This window comes from Chelonia mydas, chromosome 10 (assembly GCF_015237465.2).
Source record: "Chelonia mydas isolate rCheMyd1 chromosome 10, rCheMyd1.pri.v2, whole genome shotgun sequence".
In the NCBI taxonomy this organism is placed as follows: domain Eukaryota; kingdom Metazoa; phylum Chordata; order Testudines; family Cheloniidae; genus Chelonia; species Chelonia mydas.
This window is the reverse complement of record NC_051250.2, coordinates 71,028,181-71,043,196: the sequence shown is the minus strand read 5'-3', so window position 1 is coordinate 71,043,196 and position 15,016 is coordinate 71,028,181. Positions and strand designations below refer to the sequence as shown.

Sequence of the window (15,016 nt, the reverse complement as noted above, 5' to 3'; positions counted from 1 at the left end):
TTTGCAGCTGACTCATTCTATTCATTTCATTTGATTTGAATCTCAGGGACCAATTTTTTTTTGCAGGCTGGGCCTGCAAACTATATCCAGCTCTGATCGTTTGCAGGCGCAGTTTCTGGGACTGGGCACACCAGGTGTGTTGAACCCCCAGGCACCTCGGGGCCTTGCGGTTTTTTGCACCCACCCATTTAGAAACAGAGCATTACATTTGAATGTGCAGTTCCCTTTTATTCTCCCGTGTGTGCAATGCATTCGCTTAATTTGCATTTCTTACATTGCACAGCGCACTGATCCCTTTGGAGTGGGGGTGCTTTAGAAGTCAACTGATGCTTATTACTAGGGCAACAAAAATGATTAGGGGACTGGAACACATGACTTATGAGGAGAGGCTGAGGGAACTGGGATTGTTTAGTCTACGGAAGAGAAGAATGAGGGGGGATTTGATAGTTGCTTTTAACTACCTGAAAGGTGAATCCAAAGAGGATGGATCTAGACTATTCTCAGTGATAGCAGATGACAGGACAAGGAGTAATGGTCTCAAGTTGCAGTGGGGGAGGTTTAGGTTGGATATTAGGAAAAACTTTTTCACTAGGAGGGTGGTGAAACACTGAAATGTGTTACCTGGGGAGGTGGTGGAATCCCCTTCCTTAGAAGTTTTTAAGGTCAGGCTTGACAAAGCCCTGGCTGGGATGATTTAGTTGGGATTGGTCCTGCTCTGGGCAGGGGGTCGGACTAGATGGCCTCCAGAGGTCCCTTCCAACTCTGTTATTCTATGATTCTATGATACTATTAGAAGCAAAAGGCTAGGTCATGAGGCCTTTAGACTAGAGAGCAGTGTTCTGCAAGCCAATCTATCGCAGCCCCACTGAGGGCCATTTTGTTCCCATGTCACTGTGCCTGTGACTTCCCCAACGCATTCATTCCTCGAAGCACATTCAGTCTGTTTGCATGTCAGCTCCACCACGGCCTGCGTGAGTCACACGCAGAAAGTGCAGCACCTTCTGTAATTGATATTTTCCTGAAGCCAGCTCTTGAGTTGTCCCAGCCATGCGCTCCTAACTCCATTTTAATGCCACTCAGAAGGAGGCTGCCTGGAAAATAAAAATCCAGGAGACATTTTCCTCCATTGCATTGTGAGCATCATTGTTTCCTACTTACACAGGCACTCCAGGTGGGAATGCGAAGCTACTGTCTGTGTTAATGACTGCCAGCGGGATGCAGGTACCTCAAAGAGCAAAGCACAGGGGCAAGGACAAGGACAGCCCCATTTTCTCTAACGCCATATGGTACTTGCAGGGAACCTGACTCTGCATTCCACATGGACTCTCTAGGCTCAGTGACATCAAAGGGAATTTGAAGCCCACAAAGAGGGCAGGCTGGGGGCCCGAGGTCTTTCTATTTAGCAGTGTAAGCCAGAGAAACTATTATAAAGCCACTGAAAATCAATTATCAACACAACTGCTCCTGGCAGATGATCTACTCCATTTACTTCTGCACTGAGGGGAGACAAAGGTATCCTCAAAATATCTCTGCCAGCAGCACCGCTAGGGACTCAGGAGCACTGCGGGTGACACAGCCAGGGATACAGGGCCACGGCTGGAGGTATGGCTAAATCATCCAAACAAAGCACAGTGCCACAGCATGACCATTAATGCTGCTCAGGCTCTTTTAAGTAAACGTGGAGGAAATGTTAACGACAAAGGTCTGTGTCATTCCTCCCCATCCTAGCTAGCCCCTCGCGCCTTTGAGACCCATGTTCCTACTCTGGCAATTTCTCTTGTGACCGCACTCTTGGGAGATGTATTAGTCCTGTGTCTTTGCTGCACACCAAAGCAAGTTTTGTGCCTGCCCTCTACCATGTTAGCTCAAACCCTCTGTGAAAACCTACTGTGGAAACAAAGGCAGCAAAAAAAGTTAAGTGGCAGCTGAGTGACCTCCTGCTCGTAGCATGTCAACCAAAAGAGAGATAATTAGAGCAAAAGTATGAAGCAGAAAACACAAAGGCAATGCGTAGTTAATGAACCCACTGGAGCTATTACTTACACTCCGGCATACTGCAATTAAACATTACGTGATGCTCATAAGCTGTAAGCTGCTAGGGGTAGGGGTACTTGGCCTGACTCTCAGAGGTGCTGAGCCCCCTAAGTCAGGGGCAGTTGTACGGGCCGTGTCGTAACCATAAGAGTAGCCTAAAATTCCTCCTTACCTGTAAGGGGTTAAGAAGCTCAAATAACTTGGTTGGCACCTGACCAAAGAAACCAATGGGGACAAAAGATACTTTCAAATCTAGGGGGCGGGGAGAAGGTTTGTTTTGGGTTCTTTGTTTCTGTGGCCATTCTCTTTTAGGACTGAGAGAGGCCAGACAGAAATCCATCTTCTCCAACCCATCTGAATCCAAGTCTCCAATATTGCAACAAGTTTTGGTAAGCCAGGCAAGGCGGATTAGTTTTGTCTTTTGTTTTATGTGAATTGTCCCTGTGTTAAGAGGGAGGTTTATTCCTGTTTTCTGTAACTTTAAGGTTTTTGCCCAGAGGGGGATCCTCTGTGTTTTGAATCTGAATACCCTATAAAGTATTTTCCATCCTGATTTTACAGAGATGATTTTTACCTTTCTTTTTTTAATAAAATCCTTCTTTTAAGAACCTGACTGATTTTTCCATTGTTCCAAGACCCAGCGGTTTTGGTCTTTGATCATTTTGTAACCCATTGGTGAGGATATTATTCTCAAGCCGCCCCAGGAAAGGGGGTGTAGGACTTGGGGGGATATTTTGGGGATGTCTCCAAGTGGGCTCTTCCCTGATTCTTTGTTAAATCGCTTGGTGATGGTAGTGGACCCGGTTTTAACCTAAGCTGGTAAGAATAAGCTTAGGGGGTCTTTCATGCGGGTCCCCACCTCTGTACCCGAGAGTTCAGAGTGGGGAAGAAACCCTGACAGGCTGTCTGTTGTGCATTTAGCAAATCGTATCTATGTATAATCTTAAATCTTATTTCTGTAAAAAAACATAAAGGTTGAGAGACAGAGGAATGCTAGTTTGCATTTCAGACAGAGAAGGCCAGGGAATCAAAACCATGCAAAGCCCTGAAATTCACCCAATTCCTATCTGTTTCAGCGTTTACCACTTTCTCTTTTTGTAAAAAGGGCACTAGTTTTCATTTAAATAAAAAAAAAAGCAAAATTAGCCCATTTTATTATTACAATTACAGTGGGGATGTGGTAGCAATCCCAGGCACAATCAGGGCCTCCAGTATGCTATACAAGCTCAGAATAAAATACAGTGCCTGCTCCAAGAAGCTTATGTTCTGAGGCCCCGATCTGGCCATCACTGATCATTTACACACGAGTGAAATTATTCAGCTGTATAACAGGAACGGGACCTCATTTAAGACAAGCCACAGCAAGTGGGTGTAGCCATCAGGAGCAACAGAGGAGGGAGAATGAGAGAAACAATATTAGTAGCAAGTAGCTCAGCAGGCCATTCTGCCAATTTTATTTAATTAATGATAAATCACAAGATGAAGAAGATAAATCTGAGAAGTCCTTCCTGGCCACCATCATAGCTACTCTGTTAACGTCTTCTGGAAGCATCTCAGGAGATGCTCTGAGAAGAGATTTGAAGGAGGGTAGAGGCTTCACCAATGAGCTCAGAGAGGATGTTTCACATACAAGGGGCAGCGTGGAAGAAAATGTGACAATGCTTGGGGGAGAAGAGGTCAAATGGGTGGCCAAAGCTGCCACCATTGGTGGAGCAATGCGATAAGATACAAGGCGGGGGTGCGTGGGGGGCTAAGTTGTGAAGGGCTTTAAAGATAAGGACAATAACCTTGTATTTGATGCACTGAACTGGTGGAGCCAGTGGAAGACTGAAAGGGGGTGGAGGGTGACACGGTCAGAACAGAAAGCTAGGAGGATGATTTTAGTAGGTGTAGCTTGAATGGAGCAGAGGGAAGGGCAGGAATACCAGAGAGGGGAAGGTATTGCTATAGACAAAGAGGGGAGATGATAAGGGCCTGGAAAACAGAACTGGATATAAACCAATAGTTCGGGTGGAAAGTGTCAAGCAGCCAGGCACCACTTCTACATCAAGAGGCTGGTAAGGCACACACATCCCCCAGCCCATATTATGAGTCAGTTCGGTTTGGACTGAACTCCTCACAGACCCTCCCCACAATCCCCAGGCCAACTGCAAGCCTAGCAAGGAGACACGTAGGGGAAGCAAGGCCAAAATTGCTTCACGAGCCACCCAAAAGTTGATTCTGCTCCTACCAACGCAGGCTGGTGCTAACTCAGGCAGTCACCAGGCTGAGTGCATATAACCTTACCATAGCAGATGCTGCAAGAATTCCCCCCCCCCCCCGCCCCCCGCCCCGGGAGCAGGTAGATTGAACATCCAGAGGGAGGCATGGTGGGGACAAGCTAGTGGCACACAACACCCCAGGGGCAGGTGTGGCACATGGGGTCCCACAAGCGCTCAAGGGTTGACCCAAGTAGGAGTGGACATTGCACCATTTCCAAGGTGTAGCAGTTGACGCATCCAGGCTTGGTCCCTCAGCACCCTGGAGCCGTTCTGCCTGCTGCTAGTCTCTGCTGGCAGAATTCTTACAGCCGCTACCACTCAGACGCTAACCCTCACAGCCCCACCTCCCAACACCACCACTATTAATGAAACTCTGCTTCAGAAAGCCAGAGTCCAGCCTTTACTATAGGGAATAGTACAGGGCAATGTTGGATTGGAGTCACTGTTAGACTTCAGCAGTAGCAGTAGTAGTAAAGATAATGATGAATACAATGTAAAATGCTAGGGAAGTATAATATCTAATGATGTTTTTGCTGCCCATTTGCAGTCAGATACCAGTAAAATGCACGGGCTAAAAACTCTAGATGTCAGCAACGTAACTGTCGTCCATGTGCATGGGAAGTCTTGCTACCAAGCGATCATCACTCCCCAGAGCAGCAGCCAAATTACAAGAGAAAATCCAACGGCAATCAATTAAATGCGAGGGAGCTAAACAAATCAGTGCCCTGTGCAGCATCGCCATCCAGAGGGAAGAATATCAACGCAAGAGGTTTCAGGGGAAAATTATCGGAGCTTCAAATGCTTCACAAGATTACTTGGGGGTTTCGCGTGTGCTTCAGAACTCACAGCTGAAGAAATGAGCACCTGAACCCCAGCCCTGTAATGGCATTACTGCCATGCAATGTGCCCTCATGCCACTAGCATGTAATGAGACCCAGTAGTACAGTGCAAAGAAAGTATATTGGAACACGGGTTTTGTCAGAGTGAATCAGAACACTGCTCTGTTAACTGCTCCACCCCCCTCTCAATGGCCAATGCTTCAGATGAAAATAACTATAATGCACTTGGCCAGTTGCTCAGTGGTGAACATGGGGGAAAGGATTCCTTCCTGACCTCAAAAATAAAAGGAGTACTTGTGGCACCTTAGAGACTAACCAATTTATTTGAGCATAAGCTTTCGGGAGCTACAGCTCAAGTGAGCTGTAGCTCCCGAAAGCTTATGCTCAAATAAATTGGTTAGTCTCTAAGGTGCCACAAGTACTCCTTTTCTTTTTGCAAATACAGACTAACATGGCTGCTACTCTGAAACCTTCCTGACCTCAGTGGTGATCAGGGTACGATCTGAAGAATAAAATTTGATTCCTTTTTCGTTAAGTTGATCTGCTGAATAGGGGCAGAGGACATCTCCAGAGAGGGACAAACAATGAGGAAAATACTGGGTGAGAAATTCATCTGAACAAACTCTGCATTTCCCATTGAAATGGTGAGCTTTTCTGACCCTGTTCTAAGACCCCGCTTTCACAAAGCTTAATCTTGGTTCCTTAAATCAGCCCATCAGTTTCCCTTTGATATGACTCCCTGATTGTCACAGCAGCCAAAGTAACGCTCTGCATGTAGGGATGTCGATTAATCGCAGTTAACTCATGCGATTAACTCTAAAAAATAAATCGTGATTAATCACATTGTTAAACAATAGAATATCAATTGGCCTGGGGTGGGGAACCGCGGCCAGTGGGAGCTGCGATCGGCCAAACCTGCGGATGCTGCAGGTAAACAAACCGGCCCGGCCCGCCAGCGGCTTTCCCTGACGGGCCACATACCAAAGGTTGCCGATCGCTGTCTTAGGAGTTTCCCTCTGCCTTCAGTAAAAGCTGGAAAAAACAGAAAAAGCTTCAGTCTCCAGGACTTTGAATCTCTGCTGGCTTCTCAAATATAGCAAACAGCATATATAAATTCCATAGTCCAACGTGTACACTCACTCCCTGTGCACTTGATAAGGTCCACAGGAGCACTGGCCTCATGCTCTGAGCGCCTTGCAAATTCTTTTAAAGCTGTAATAGAATATAAAGTGTTTAATGTGGACTTGGCTTCCCCGTGGAACCCCAGTTGGCCCAAGGGGTTAGAACTCCATCTAATCCTAGTGCAGAAAAGATGGTGGCTCACGTTCGGAACCTGGAGCAGGGTAATATGGGGGTGGGGGGGGAGAAGGACGAGGACCATTAACGTCTTGGGACATATTAAGGGATCCAGCCATGGTGCACCAGGAAAATTGGCTGATGGAGCGATTTCAGATGATCTGAGAAATGGGTTTTAGGGACCAGCAGATATTTTTTTACCACTCAGACACTCAGGTTCCATATTCAGGGATTAAATTCTAGGATGGTCATGTTTGCACGTTTTTCGAGAAGAGTCTAAAATAAGTAAGGAGGAGAGAGAGAGAATCCAGTGATCACACAGGTTAAAAAAAAGGGGGGTGGGGGAGAGGGAGAAATATCAACCTAAAATAATAAATACCAGATATAGGGTACCCAACTCATCCCAGCCTAGCTTTGGGAATAGTCTTCTCTCCCTAAACCAGAGCAAAGGCTGCCCCTTTCGCTGGAAAATCATGTTTGTTTGTTTGAACCAATTCTACCTTAAAATAATATGGGCTTAAATGACAAGAGAAAAGGTTCCCATGCTTGGACTCAAAAACAATCCTCTGAGAGGTTCACAACCCTCCCTCCCCCCCAAACTCTGCCAGTTCTTCTATTCCTAGCAGAAAGGTGAAAGGAGAGTAAAGAGCCCATCGATTTGTAGGTCCATTGAAATCGTTGCAGGCTTTGGGCTGGACATGGAGTGCTATGCTATCCTTTCTACAGCAGATGGCAGCAAATGAACTGGGTTTGGAAGAGATACAGCCACTTTCTACTGCCGAATGCTCTGTCTTCCCGTGCCCAGGCTGTCACTGCTTAATGTTAGACATGAAACAGGCCACAGTAAATTCATCAAGTTCATAATAACTTCAATACACTTCCAAAAAAGAAGTGGAGCTGTCTAGGTCAGTAATGCATCCATTCCATAATAACCTACTAGGACACAATATAATCAAGAGGTTAGCAGCTACAGTAGTGTGGGAAGCACCATATTACCATGTCACCAGATGGCCACAAGCCGTTATTTCTGTACATTCGAGTCGTCTGGATGGGCCTGTCCTAATACACAACTGTCATCAGCCCTCACTAGCCCTGTCTGTGAGGCTAGGCCCTGGCTCGTGTTGACATCTAGCCAACATTCAAGAAGGTCACTTGAAAATCAGAGATGGGCCTAAGCTGAGAAGTTCAGCTCCAGATTCACACTTACCGAGGTTCAAGTGTAAAGTGTGGATGCAACGTTTCTCTTTGGATCTACTATACAGAATCAGGACAGAGCTGAGGGGTTTGGATTCAGGCGTGAATCGGAATCGGAACTTACTCGAAGATGAAGGGGGTTTGGATTTCCTTCCCTAGTTTGATTCCATCTGCAACTTGGATCCTGAGTGGTTAATGCACTTTATTCTGCCTCCCAGCTCCCCACTCCCAGTTCCCCAACTTCCTCACTCACCGTTTGTGGTTCCAGGAATCTAGAAAAATCAGAACTTCTGTTTCTTAGGCAGATCTGGGGCTCTTCCACCTGTCCTGCTATAACCATTTCAATCTCTAGGACAGGGTGGCCTCACCAGAACTTTTAGGCTGATATAATGTAGGTTTGATGCTGCAAACTCCTCTACTCCCACTCCTTCTGGCAGCTGTGGGTTGGCCCAACTGTTGCTTTTCTCTGTCCACAGCTCTCCAGATAACTGGAAGTGCTTCTGGGCTCTGACCTCTGCTTATCACTGGCTAGATAACTGGAACTGCTGCTGAGCTCTGTCCATATAAAGCCAAAACAGCTCATTAGAAGAGGATCAAAGACCCAAAGGACACATTACAGTCCCTCCCTCCCAGCAAGGTAGCCTCAACAGCAAGCCAGGAGCACATACTGTTCCTCTCTTTAAACTTTGGATTTCCCTCTTACCCAACTTCAGCAAACATCAATTTCATCAGCGTGATCCTGTCACCCACACTTCATCTAGGTGTTGCCGAAATGGCTCCAAAATATTGGCCCCAATTACAAAACTTAGCCAATTTATACCCTAATGTCCCCAAACTATTCACAATTAAGATGTAAATGAGGTACTGCCTCACTCAGTCGACTTCCCTTGCTCTCCCGGAGATGACAGCAAAGAACACAGTGGAAATGTAAATGAGATACGGCAGAGAACACAGTTGATATTTAAATGAGGTACTGCCTCACTTCCCTTCCCTCGTAGACTTCAGGCCACAAGGTTTATGGACTGTATCTTGTTGTCCAGACATTTGTACAGCCCCCTTCCTCACAGTATCCAAGTAGTAAATCCAACAATTAAAGAAGAGTCTGCTGCTGCCCTGTAATGGACTATTTCTTGTTATGTTTCAACCATTTTAATTAAATCCAAAGGGGCAGAATCTCTGCCCCAATCTAGTCCCCTTATGCAGGTCAAAGCAGTGCAGCAGGAATGGAAACCCCCTGCAAGTACCCTGCTGGGTATACTCTAGTCATCCAGGGATTCCCCAGTGAGCCAGTAAATCCAGTTCTGGGGGGTTTGGGCGGTGGGTGGCAAGGAATTTGCCAAAGCATGTTGTATTCTAGTTATCCCCTGCACATGTCTCTAAGAGACTATAGCCCGTCTGTGCAAGTTAGAGCAGCCAGTAGGCTGCTGTAAGCTGTGCCTGGGCTGGGGAAGACAATCCAGGAGCCATAACTGGTTCTTTCACAGCTCCTGCCCTCCTTCACCACTCTGCTGCTCCCAGCAGAAGCCCTACAATGTTAGTAGCCTGCAGATCACAGAGCAAAGCTATCAGAAGACAGTCCTGCAATTCACACTCCAGAAGATTGGTTTCTATGAGACAAAGCATGGGACAAAAAACCAGCAAGAAACAATCTATACTCCCCCAAGTGCCCAACCCCCGCTGAAAGGGCATTATCAGGGACTGTGGTGTCCCACCCTGTGAGACAAACTAGTTGGTAAATGTCTTGCCTGATTCAGGTCACTCCTAAGAACCTATTTTTGCAACATCACTACAAGAAATGAATGCATTTACACCTACATGAAGAATGCAATGTTTGAACCATCACGGTACATGTGCCTGACCTGAATAACAGCTCCCGTCTGGATCCTCTGCTTTGTGGGCCATGTGATAGCCTCCCTTGTCTATCAAGTCCACCATTTGGATGGTAAGCCTTTCAGGACAGGGGCCTGTCTCCTATTCAGGTACCATTAAAAGCAACTAAATATCAAGGTCCTAAAATTGAGACACCTTTCAAAAAGCCTTCACAGGGAAATTTCTAATGAAGTTTCTTTGCAATGATCCACAAACAAAACTGGACTTTGAATGAAAAGCCCAGGTTAAAAGAAGATAAGAAATGTTGACATTTGTGACAGGGTCGGGCTAGATGGCTATAGGAGAGTAATAGAAGGCAGATATATTAGCCCCAGGCTAAGTAGGTCCCTTTTCCCTGGGTAAGGTAACAGGGAAGGTTCCAGAACAAACAGGAACCTTCTGGAGACAATTAAGACAGGCTGATCAGAACACCTGCAGCCAATCAAGAAGCTGCTAGAATCAATTAAGGCAGGCTAATCAGGGCACCTGGGTTTTAAAAAGGAGCTCACTTCAGTTTGTGGTGTGCGTGTGAGGAGCTGGGAGCAAGAGGCACTAGGAGCTGAGAGTGAGAATGCGGACTGTTGGAGGACTGAGGTGTACAAGCATTATCAGACACCAGGAGAAAGGTCCTATGGTGAAGATAAAGAAGGAGTTGGGAGGAGGCCATGGGGAAGTAGCCCAGGGAGTTGTAGCTGTCGCACAGCTGTTCCAGGAGGCACTCTAGACAGCTGCATTCCACAGGGCCCTGGGCTGGAACCCGGAGTAGAGGGCGGGCCCGGGTTCCCCCCAAATCCTCCCAACTCCTGGTCAGACACAGGAGGAGTGGTCCTGGACTGTGAATTCAGAAAAACGGCCAAGCTGAGGGCTGCCATGAAGCTCCAAGGCGAGCAAATCCGCCAATAAGCGCAAGACCCACCAAGGTAGAGCAGGAACTTTGTCACACATTAAAGAACCATCACGTTTTCCAAAGCTATACCCTCACACATATACTTCTAATAGATGAAAGGGTAGCAGGGGATAATACACATATACTGACATACAATATTGAAATATAAAATGAAGGAATGTTAAATGGTAAGATTAACAGCTTCATTAGCTATATTTTAATGATTTGTAAAAAAAAAAAAAATGGTTTGTTTACCTGCCGTGTCCACAGGTTCAGCCAATCGCAGCTCCTACTGGCCAGGGTTCGCTGTTTCAGGCTAATGTGGGCTGTGGGAAGCGGTGCAGGTCGAGGGCTGTGCTGGCCGCCCTTCCTGCAGCCCCCATTGGCTGTGGACGGTGAACCGCGGACAGTGGGAGCTGTGATCAGCCAAACCTGAGGACACGGCAGGTAAACAAACCAGCCCGGCCCGGCAGGGGCTTTCCCGGACAGGCCGCGTGACAAAGGTTGCTGATCCTTGATTTAAAATGATATTATTGCTGGCAAGATCAGCAACATGTTGTGTTGGAAGGTGTAAGTGAGAGATACACAAACATGTCATGATAAATAAAAATTCCCTTTTCTGGGAAGGCTCAGACACAGGGTCACCCAGGACAACTCAATCCAGAAAACTGTAAACCCAGCAGGAAAAATGCAGAAGTTGGGCAACTGAAGTTTGTGTGTGTGTGTAACCCACACACCTCCTGGGTGTGGGGTTCTGTCCCATCTAGTGGCACCGAGACCACTTAGAGAGAGAGAGAAAATGAGTCTGCTCTGCAGCCTTAGCGAACAGCCAGTTGGCTTTTAGCTCCTGCAGTAGAGGTTCATACACTAAACTCCAGAGGCACTAGGTTTGATCCCGCCCAGGGTCTGTCAACGTTACACATGCATAACGTACAGGTTACCTAAAACCCAAAGGGTTGACATGCTGAAAGCCTATTGGATAAAGATTAAGTAATGCGTAATGCAGAAATGTATAAAAGCCTCCAGTGAACATGGGCTCAAAGTGGAGAAACACCAGCCCCAGGACTGAAGGACCAGACCAAGGGATTCAGAGAAGGAAATGACTATCATAAAAGGTGGAAGGATTTCCTGGTGCTTCAGAATGTGCTTACCAATTCCGTCTTGTCTGTTATTATTTATCTGGCATAAATGTAAGTCCAGACACTATAAGTCACAATAATTCTGTACGGAACTGTATAAATAAAGGGAAAAATTGAGTAATTGTGGACTTGTGACTGAGTTCCCAACTTTTACACCCAGCATTCCCATGTGTTTTACTGTGCAGCGTGTAGCACACGCGTGAGTTCTATGAACTCATGCTGAGTAATAATAATGATAAGAAGGATTGTGGTATCAGTCCAGGCTCTCTATTCAACATGTAGGATACAATAGCCTGGAGCTCTTAAGTTCTCCTAAGTAATCTTGGGGCCTTAGTCTTTCACTCCTGGCTCTTATCTGATCCTCCACTGCACCTGCGTGGTGCCAACAGTCTACTGACAGTCCATTGGATTCAAGGATACTGTGCCTGCATCACCCAGCAAGCATGTTCTTCCTGGATGTGACAGAATGTGTGCACTGTGCACAGATGAAGCTAGAATATTCAATAGCAAGGCAGGTTCATTTTGCCTGGCTGTGTTTGGATCAAGACTGTCTCCAGCTGTTCCCAGCACAACAGGTGAGCTCTCCTTGGAACATTTGGCAGTGCAGAGGTGTATTTTACCTGGATGTAACCAGATACCTAGCAGATAACAGGTGTATTTTATTTGGATGTCCTTGGAATATTAGGCCACAGGCTGATAAAATAGGATTTCCCAATTCCTTCATGAGGATAAAATTCTCTAACCTCACATTAAATGTCACGAAAGTTCCTCATTTAGAGTAACATCTACATTCAAATCAACATAGGTAGCACGTGTGAGAGAGAGGGAGAGGGATGGACTCATGGTCATCAAATGACACAATCAAGGAAGAAGGCTTATTCGTGAAAAAAATGGCCTGATATAGAGGGGAAGTGAAGACAACCATAAAAAATTATATATAACAAATGGAAGAAAAGGGAAGTTGACAGTAATAAATTTAAATAAGAGGTTAGGAATTGTAGAAAATTGATAAGGGAAGTCAAGGGACACAAGGAGAAATCTATGGCCAGTAAAGTTAAGTGCAATAAAAAAGAGTTTTTAAATACATTAGGAACAAAAAGAATCCTGACAATGGTACTGGTCCATTACTAGATGGAAATGGTAGACTGATCATAATAATGCAGAAAAGGTAGAAATGTTCAATAAATATTTCTGTTCTGCATTTGGGGGAAAAACAGATGATATTGTCTCATCATATGGTGATGATCACTCTCTTTCCATTCAACTCTCATCTCTGGAGCATATTAAACAGAAGCTACTAAAGTCAGACATTTTTAAATCACAGGTCCAGATAATGAGCATCCAAAAGTTTTAAAAGAGCTGGCTGAGTTGATTGCTGGACTGTTAAGGCTGATTTTCAATAAATCCTGGAGCACTGGGGAAGGTCCAGAAAACTGGAAGAAAACTAACATGCCAATTTTTACAAAGGGTAAGTGGGATGACCCAGGCCTGTCAACCTGACATAGATTCCAGCCAAGATAATGGAGCGGATGATACATGACATGATTAATAAAGAATTAAAGAAGTGTAATGTAATTAAGACCAATTAACATGGGTTTATGGAAAATAGATGCTGTCAAATTAATTTGATATCTTTTTTGATGAGATAACAAGTTTCGGTGATAAAGGTAATAGTGGATGTTTTTCTAAAAGATCTGCTCTAGGAATTATTTGGGGGACATTCTATGGCTTGTATTACGCAGGAGGTCAGACTAGATGATCCCAACAGCCCTGTTTCAGCCTTGGGATATATGATTGGCACCTGTACAAAAAAATACATTCAATTTCTGCACCTTATGACTTTCCTGCCTGGTCAGAAGATTTCAGAAGTCAGCAACGGGCTCAGCCACACTGCCCTGATCCTTCAGATTTTTTTCATAAGGGCACTCACCTTAGAACCAGGCAAATGGTCTGCAGTGCCACGAATTCACTCCAACAGCTTGTAGGGGATTCACAGCTCAACTCCTTGCCTTGTTTCAAGCACATTTGTGTGCAGCCTCTTATTATTATTCCAGGGAGACTTCGCAGAATTTATCCGCCATTCTGGGGACCTAAGCACATACCACGGTCCCCCCATCTGCCTCCACCATGTGTGCATCTGCCCAGCTGTGTGGATGTTTCATTTCCAATGCTTAGGCTTTCCCAGAACTGAAAACAATCAGCTTCTGTGCTTCTCTCTAGGCACTGAGCTTCATTATGTAGAATAGAAAGAGAGAGGGAGGGAGGGGCTCTGCTCACAGTGCTTAAAATCGCTGACATTTTGCTCTTGGCTGGCCTGACCGTACATGGCAGACCTAATGCAGAATGCCCTCTTGGACTCTTTTCTATACTCTTCTTTTTAATCCCTGTGTGTCCACTGCCTGCAGATGCTTAGAAATGGTTGGGAAAGTTTTGCCTGAGCAAATCTATAACGTGTTTTCATCCTGGTTTTCTGTTGTTTTTCCTTTTAATGAACTGACCCCAAAAATGCTCTTGTGAGAACATAATTTCGGCCTAGACAAACACAGCAGATCGTTAACAGTTTTCTGCGGCCTTTTATCATCCATCTCCCAGTTAATGAGGGAAAGTACAAGACAGCAGCCAGGTGGGATGGTAATGGTCAGAATTCCTCTGCTGATTCAGCCATTCACAGGCCACTGTTTGCCTTCCCTACAGCCCGTGGTGCTGATGGACCCATGAGAGCTGTATAGTGCACTAGTGGCCAGAAAGGTCTAACTTGCACAGCTCACCCAGGAAAACAGGGTAGGTTATATGGGAAGAGAAATGAGCTAATGCTGCCCCTTTGTGCATCACCTGGAGGCCAAGGGTGCGTTTTGGCTGTGCACAACACATTCAAAGTTGGCTGGGAGGGGGTGTGGCCACACTAAAAGGAGGTGGAGCCAAGGGAAAGAGGCCTGCACTTTGCGTCTCCATGTGCATGTTTGCAATACATGTCCGGGGGTTGTACGTTCAAGCTGCCCCAGGTGCCTTTAACTTACCTCTCACCAAAAATGGGACGAACGGGCCAACTCCTGCCTGCAGGAAACTAGCTGACTAGCTCTGTTCCAAAGCCTAGTGGGCCAACTGGGATCAGCTGATAATTTTTCAACTAGAATTTCTGCTAATGATGTTTAAAATTGCTCCCTCTGGGACAAATTCATCCCCCGTGTAATTCCATCAAAGAAAAGAGGGTTTACACTAGGGATTAATTTACTCCCACTTCCGTGTGTGGAACAAATGGAAGCTCAGTTCCTTTCATCCCTCTTTCCTTTTACAAGTAAGGAACATAAACTCTGGCAAATCAAGTGAAAAAGTATAATTAGGCAGGCCAAAAAAGAATTTGAAGAGCAACGAGCAAGACACAAAAACTAACAGAAAAACATATTTTAAGTACATCAGAAGCAGGAAGCCTGCCAAACAATCAGTGGGCTCACTGAACAATCAAGTTGCGAAAGGAGAGCTCAAGGAAGACAAGGCCGT

The 15,016-nt window shown here is 45.7% G+C and overlaps 1 protein-coding gene across 1 annotated transcript in view; it reads right to left on the bottom strand.

Annotated features, from left to right (window-relative positions):
- SV2B (synaptic vesicle glycoprotein 2B) overlaps positions 1-13,697 on the bottom strand; it is a 114,145-nt gene extending 100,448 nt beyond the window's left edge. Inside the window, exon 1 of the mRNA XM_043524107.1 lies at positions 13,449-13,697. The gene's annotated coding sequence lies outside the window, so the exon portion shown is untranslated. The remainder of the gene's footprint in view (positions 1-13,448) is intronic.
- Between the last annotated feature and the right edge of the window lie 1,319 nt (positions 13,698-15,016).